Source organism: Galeopterus variegatus, unplaced genomic scaffold (genome assembly GCF_000696425.1).
Source record: "Galeopterus variegatus unplaced genomic scaffold, G_variegatus-3.0.2 Scaffold5166, whole genome shotgun sequence".
NCBI lineage: Eukaryota > Metazoa > Chordata > Mammalia > Dermoptera > Cynocephalidae > Galeopterus > Galeopterus variegatus.
The window spans coordinates 216,847-224,591 of NW_007731277.1; the positions used below are offsets into that span (position 1 = coordinate 216,847).

The 7,745-nt window shown below is 39.4% G+C and overlaps 1 protein-coding gene and 1 pseudogene across 1 annotated transcript in view; one reads left to right on the forward strand and one right to left on the reverse strand.

Annotated features, from left to right (window-relative positions):
• LOC103604478 (L-lactate dehydrogenase C chain) overlaps window positions 1-7,745 on the forward strand; it is a 37,353-nt gene that overhangs the window by 15,143 nt on the left and 14,465 nt on the right. The gene's annotated exons all lie outside the window — the stretch shown is intronic.
• LOC103604474 lies at window positions 3,401-3,868 on the reverse strand (annotated as a pseudogene).

The following is a 7,745-nucleotide window of genomic DNA, read 5'->3' on the forward strand; positions in this document are numbered from 1 at the left end:
CCTTGTCCAATCTTTCCCTATCCACCTCCCCCCTCCTCGCTCCTACCACTGGTAACCCTCGATTTCTTCTCTCCCTCTTAAAGAATAATGATTTCTCTGTTGATATGTTGCCTAGATGATCTGTCCAATGCTGAAAGCTGTGTTCATAGAGCAGATGCTTCTTCTGTCACTCTGGAATGGGCTTTGTGGAGAGAGATACCCTCTTCTTTTCTTTGGTCTCTGCTGGTGACACTCCTTGTGTCAATGCACTCCAGTGGCTGGCGGGCCATCTGTGTGGTGGTTGTGACATCTGGCCATTTTCATGGCAGCTGTGGTTACTGTGGTGGCTGGGGTGGGCCACCCACATGGAGGTGATGTTTTTGGCATGCTCCTTGGCACTGGTGCTGTGCCTGCTTGGGGGGGTCTGGTCCCCGGCTCTATGTCCCAAATCCCCATGCAGGGCCCTGAGGCACTGGTGGTATGCCTGGATGTGGGCATGGGGTTTGGTTCCTGGCTCCATGCTCTGGGTCCTCCAGTGGGCCCGAGGCACTGGTGGTATGCCTGGGCCGAACTAATTTTTTGTCCTTTGCTTACTTATAAAACAGGGGAACTTCCTGTGGGAACCAGTACTTGAGCTGTGTTGTTGAGCTAAATTGCTGCTTTGCTGCTGTTTCCCTAGGGAAGACTTTTTGTCCAGCTCAGGGTTTAATGGTTGACCTTATAGGTACTTCTGGCTCTCCAGAGCCCTGGTTCACCTAAGTTGTGTAGAAACTCTGATGTGGGCCTGAATCTTTTCATCAAACTGTACCCCATGCAGTTCTGCATTCCTGACCAGTCTCCTCTGAGTGGTCCTGTGCTGATTGGGGGGTGGATTGGCCAGTGAGCAAACTGGCCATCCCTATAAAGGATCCTTGCTGTGTCCCAGAGTTCTCCCAGTAGGCCTGTCTCCCCCACCGCCCGTGCTCCAAACACTTCTCATGGGACGGGCCCTGTGCCGGTCCTTTGCGATGACTCAGCAGCCTCTGAATGGCTCCCCTTTTTCAGCTTTTCTGGCTCTTTGCTCCTGTGTGGGTCCACGGGAACCTTATTAATGGTCTTGCTGTCCTGGGGGCCACCAAGGCTCTCTTCTCCCCTGCTGCCTCCAAGCAACTCCATCCAAAGGGCACAGCTGTGGCTTCTGTGGGCTCCTGCTCCATGTCCTCAGTAGTTCCAGCATTGAAGCAGCTGTGGCCCAAAACTCTCAGAGCAGTTTTTTCTTTCTCTCATCGTGGGTTCTCTCCCTTCAAGAACTCCATAGGTCTCTCCACCTCTTCCCCTGAGCTCCAGTGGTCCTAGCTTGGCTGTTGTTACATTTTTATAGTTGTAAATTGGTTGATTTGTGGGAGAGAGTGATGCTGGGGACTGTCTATTCTGCCATCTTGACTGGAACTTATCCATGAAATTTTGAAGAAGGAAGAAGAAACTTGTGCTGATTTTGTTGTCTCACCTCAAACTGCAAAAGTTACAGCCATGATGTGTGATAATTGCTTAGTTAAGATGGAAAAGGCATTAAATTTGTGGGTGGAAGACATGAACAGTAAGTGTTCCAATTGATGGCAATTGGGTTTGGTACTGTCCAAGGTTTCAGGTATCCATTGGGGGTCTTGAAACATATCGCTCTGGGATACAGGGGAACTACTGTATTTTCTTTTGTGAAGGGTCTATTCAAATCTTTTGCCCATATTTGTAATTTAGGTTGTCCATCTTCTAAATACAAGTCCTGTTGTCAGATATAACTATTGCATATAGTTTCTCAGTTTGTGGCTTGCCTTTTTGTGTTCTTAATGTTAATGAATCTTTCAAGTAGTTTAGAGTTTTTAATTTTGATGAAATCCAGTTTATCAATTTTAAATGTATGTTTCATGTTCTTTTGAGTCCTGTTGAAGCAATGTTTGCCTACTGTAAGTCTAAAAATTTTCTCCTATTTTTTCTTCTAGAAGTTTTAGAGTTTTATCTTTTATATTTAGAATTGTGTTTCATTTCACATTAGTTTTAATGCTTAATGTAAGGTAAGAGTCAGTGTTCATTTTTTCATTGATGACATCAAGTTGTTCTAGCAATATTTGTTGAAAATCTTTTCCTCTTTGAATTGCTTTGGCAAATTTGTTGAGAACAAATTTATCATATGTATGGGTCTATTTCAGGATTTTCTATTTTTTCCATTGATTTCTCTATATATCCTTTCGTAATTACCATACTATCTTGATTACAGTAAGTCTTGAAATCCATCAAGTCACCTAACTTTCTTCTTTTCCAAAATTACTTTGAATATTTTATGTTGTTTGCATTTCCACATAAATTTTTAGAATCAGCTTGTCAAGTTCTATACAAACCCATGCTGGAGTGTTGACTGGGATTGTGTTAGATGGACAGATAAATTTGGATGGATTGATAGCACTGTTGAGTCTTCCAGTCCACAAATATGGCATATCTCTCCATTTTATGCCTCTGGGGTGCCCAGGGACAGGCATTTGACCCTTCCTCCCCCACCACTGCCATTTTGGTCTTACAGCCCTGGCTTCATCCTGCTCCCTGCACACCCACCTGTGGCACAGCGGCAGCTAATTAAGACCTACCTCCACAGACAGCTCTACTTCCGCCTCATCAGAGACCCAATCAAACCCCTTGTTTTTGTTTTGAGTTTTTGAAGCCTCCAAAGGGGCAGAGCAAGTGACTCCCGGTGGAGGGATGTTCCACATCCTCAGCAGACTTTGAAAAAGAGTCCTGCCCCTAAGGCACTGTCTCCAGCCTCTCTTAGAGCTTTTTCAGCTCTCCTTGGCTTTACCTAGTCTGTCTCATTGCCAGTTCCAGGGTGGAAGATGGAACCCGGGCATCAGTCTCATTCTGTGATTGATCCAGAATAGGGGAGGGAAGGGGAATGAGAGGGTTGAGGGGCAGAATGTAAAAGGAGTTTTTTTTTTTTTTTTTGTCCTTTTTTTTTGAGACTGGCAGTACCATGCTCAGCCAGTGAGCGCACTGGCGGCCATCCCTATATAGGATCCGAACCCACGGCGGGAGCACTGATGCGCTCCCAGTGCCGCACTCTCCCGAGTGCACCACGGGCTCGGCCTAAAAGGAGTTGTTTTTTATGTCTCATTTGCCAATTGTACATTGCTAGTATATATAAACACTATTGGTTTTTATGTATTGACCTTGTATTTTGAAACATTGCTAAATTCACTTATCAATTGTAGTAGTTTTTTTTTTAGTTCATGTCTTTTATTAACTCATACACAATTACTTGTCTTTTGGTTTGTTGAAGCAATAAGTCAGACAACATTTGCCACAATATTGTCTGTCAAAGTGGCTGGCCGTAAAAACTCCAGCACCACATTCGTCTGAAGGGTACTCCTGGCAAAGGTGACTAATTTTGCCTTTCTTATCACTTATCTTCTGGTTTGTTGAAGCAATAAGTCAGACAACATTTGCCACAATATTGTCTGTCAAAGTGGCTGGCCGTAAAAACTCCAGCACCACATTCGTCTGAAGGGCACTCCTGGCAAAGGCGACTAATTTTGCCTTTCTTATCCACCTTATAGTATTTCAAAACAGCCAGCTTAACCTTCTTTCTCTTATGCTTATTCTTCTTGGGAGTGGTGTAAGACTTCTTCCTTTTCTTAGCACCACCATGAAGTCTAAACACAAGATGAAGATTTGACTCCTTCTGAATGTTATAGTCAGACAAAGTACGTCCATCTTCCAGTTGCTTACCAGCAGAGATCAGTCTTTGCTGATCAGGAGGAATTCCTTCCTTATCCTGGATCTTGGCCTTTACATTTTCTATTGTATCCAAGGGTTCAACCTCAAGAGTGATGGTCTTCCCCATAAAGGTTTTTACGAAAATCTGCATCTTGGCAGCGGTTCCACCACAGATGACAGATCGGAAAGGGCTAGTAATTCTCTTTAAATTCTGTAAGATTTTTTCTGTGCATTATTATGTCATCTGCAAATATAGTTGTACTAGTTTTAATTCTTTTCCAATTTGAAGACTTTTTTATTTTCTTGCCTTATTTCACTGGCTAGGACCTCCAGTACAATGCTGAATATAAATAGTGATGAGATACAAATCTGCATTGCAGGCAGGTTCATTCCTCCCTCCTTTTGGTCGTTTAACAGACTAAGCCCTTCTGTGTATAGAAAGCAAAGCCTTAAACTAATAACAGTATTAATGGCATGCAGAGGTGTTTCTAGGGCCCTCAGTATGTAGACAGACCTTGGACCCGGAAATGCATGCTCTTTACCATTGTTTCTGGCCCAGTTATCTCTTGATAAGTTTCTTATAACAGAGACATTAGGTGTTCTGTACTCCCTGCAAAGGTAACATATAGATATGTAACATAGGGTGGTGGTGGGGCTCATTCTTGCCTTCCTCCACAGGGAGTCACTTGCCCTGCTCCCTTTGGGGCTTTGAAAACTCAAAACAAAAACAAGGGGTTTGCTTCAGAAGCAGAGGTGCCTGTGGAGATAGGTCTTGAGGGGTTAGCACTGGGCCCCAGACGGGCATGAAAGGAATGGGAGGAAGCTGGTCTGTGAGGGCTGTGTTCTCTTGAAGAGTCTCAAGAGGCTCCTCTCCACTTGGCCACTTTCTATGCAGAAGATCTATGCGCAGCCTGTGCTTTGGAATAATGAGAGTTCAGTGTACAGAATGTGCTTTCCTAATTCTCTGATTCTGAGTTTTTCTAAATTATTGTTTATATGTTATATATACATTTATATATTTATAAAGTTTATATATTTATAAAATTATATATTTATATATAAACAATAATACACATACACTTGTATATATATCTCCTGAATGTTAGTGGTATGTGTCCACGACACCCTTGCATATCAAGTTTTGAGAGTGGACATATCTACCTTGTTTGCTATCTTATAGGGAATGCATTGTCTTTCATCCTTGAGTATGATCTTTGTTGTATATTCTTTATGAAGTTCCCTTCTCTTCATACTTGCTAAGAGATTTTTTAAAAAGTCATGATTGTTGAATTTTACCAAATGCTTTTTCTGCATCTGTTGACCTTTTTACCATTATATAATACATTTTTTTCTTTTTTTGCCTCTAGTAACAATTTTTGTGTTAAAGTTTATTTTATCGTGGCAAAATACACATAATGTAAAATTTACCATTTTAAAGTGTACAGTTCAGAGGAATTAAGTACATTAAGTACATTTAGTTCAACCATCACCACTGTCTATTTCCCAAAGTTTTTCATCACCCCAAACAGAAACCCTGTACCCATTAAACAGTCATGTCTCATTCCACCCTCTCTCCATCCTCTGGCAACCACTAATTTGCTTTCTGTCTCTAGGGTTTTTCCTGTTCTGGATATTTAATATAAATGGAATCATACAATATGTGGTTGTTTCTGTCTGGCTTCTTTCACTTAATAATGTTTTCAAGGTAAATCCATGTTTCAGGATGCATCGCTACTTCATTTTTATGGCTGAGTAATAGTCCACTGTATGGATATACGAAATTTTGTCTATCAGTTCATCAGTTGATGGACGTTTGTGTTGTTTCTACTATTTGGCTATTATGAATAGTGCTGTTATAAACATTCATGTACAAAATTTTGTTTGAACACTTGTTTTCAGTTCTTTTGGTTGTATACAAGGGTACTTCAAAAGTTTGTAGAGGCTGGTCTGAAGGTAGTGAGTTATCTCAAATGATTGTTCGCTGTGAGTTACAGATCGTACTCTTTGTTCTACTCTTTCCTCCCTTCTCATTACTGTTCTTGACTAGTCTTAAAAAAGAGAAGGTTGTAGAAAAATGGAATTGAAAAGTAATATGAATTTTTTCATGAACTTTTTGAAGACCCCTCATACCTAGGGGTATAAACACTGCATCATAAGATAATTCTCTGTTTAATTTAGTGAGGAACTGCCTGTTTTTCATAGTGGCTGTACCATTTTACATTTTTTTTTTTGGCAGCTGGCCAGTGTGGGGATCTGAACCTTGCTGTTATAACAACACATTCTAACTAATTGAGCTAACTGGCCGCGGGAGCGCCGCAGCGCTTCCCAAGCGGCGCACTATCCAGTGCGCCACCGGGCCGGCCCCTATAACAACACATTCTAACTAATTGAGCTAACTGGCCGCCCCCCATTTTACATTCCTATCAGCAAGGTATAAATGTTTCCAGTTCTCCATATTCTCACCAACATATATTTTCTATATTTTTAATTTTAACTCTCCTAGTGAGTGTGAAGTGATATGGTTTTGATTTGCAGCTAATGCCTAACAATGTTGAGAAACTTTTCATTGCTTTTTGCCTATTCATATATCTTCTTTGGAAAAATAACTATTTAAACCCTTTGCTCATTTTTAAATTGGTTGTTAAGTAGAAAGAATTCTTCATATATTTTGAATACAAGAATATATCAGATTTACAAATATTACCCTCCATTCTGTGGGTTGTCTTTTCATTCTCTTGGTGTCTAATTTATCTAGTTTTCCTTTGTGCTTTTGGTGTCATACTTAAGAAATTATTGTCAAATCCATGGTCATAAAGATTTACTCCTAGTTTCTAGCTCTTATATTTAGATCTTTGATTCATTTTGAGTTACCTTTGTATATGGTGTGTGGTAAAGGTCAAGATTCATCTTTTGTATGTTGTACCCAGTTGTCCCAACAACATACGTTGAAGAGATTATTCTTTCCTCATTGAATGGTCTTAGCACCCTAATCAGAGATCAATTAGCCATAGATGTTTATGTTTATTTCTTGACTCTCAAATTTATTTGAGAGATAGATTGATGTATCTGTCCTTATGCCAGTATCACACAGTTCTGATTACTGTAGCCCTGTAGTAAGTTTTGAAATCAGGAAGTGTGAGTCCTCCAAATTTGTTCTTCTTTTTCAAGATTGTTTTGGCTATTTGGAGCCCCTTGTGATTTCATATGAATTTTAGGATTGGCTTTTCTGTTTCTGCAAAAAAAAGGCCATTAGAATTTTGGTAGGGATTGAATTGAATTTGTAACTTGCTTTGGGGAGTACTGTCATTTTAATAATACTTTGTCTTCCAATTTATGAACTTGGGATGTCTTTTCATTTATTTAGTTTGTCTTTAATGTTTTTCAGCAATGTTTTGTAGTTTTCAGTGTAGAAGTCATACATCTCCGTGGTTAAATTTATTCCTAAGTATTTTATTATTTTTGATTCTACTTTAACTGAATTGTTTTCTTATTCTCCTTTCTGGATTGTTTATTGCTAGTGTATAGAAATATAACTGATTTTTGTGTGTTGATTTCATATCCTGCAATTTTGTGGAAGTTCTTTATTAGCACTAATAGTTTTTGTGTGTTTGTGGATTCTTTAGTATTTTCTATGTATAAGACCATGCCATCTACAAATAGAGATAATTGTACTTATTCCTTTTCAGCATGGATGCTATTTATTTCTTTTTCTTGCCTAATTGCTCTGGCTGGAACTTCCAGTGCAATGTTGAGTAGAAGAGGTGAAAACAGGCATCTTTGTCTTACTCCCAATCTTAGTGAGGGAAACCTTTCAGTCTTTCACCATTGATGTTAGCTGTGGGTCATAAATATCTTTTATGAAGTTGAAGAAATTTTCTTCTATTTATAGTTTACTAAGAGATTCTTTTTTTAAAATTATGATTGAGTGTTGGATTTTGTTAAATGCTTTTTTTTTGTATCTATATCATTATATATAATTATTAAGAGTTTTAGGAAATAATTTATTTTGTTCTAACATTTTTTTTTCA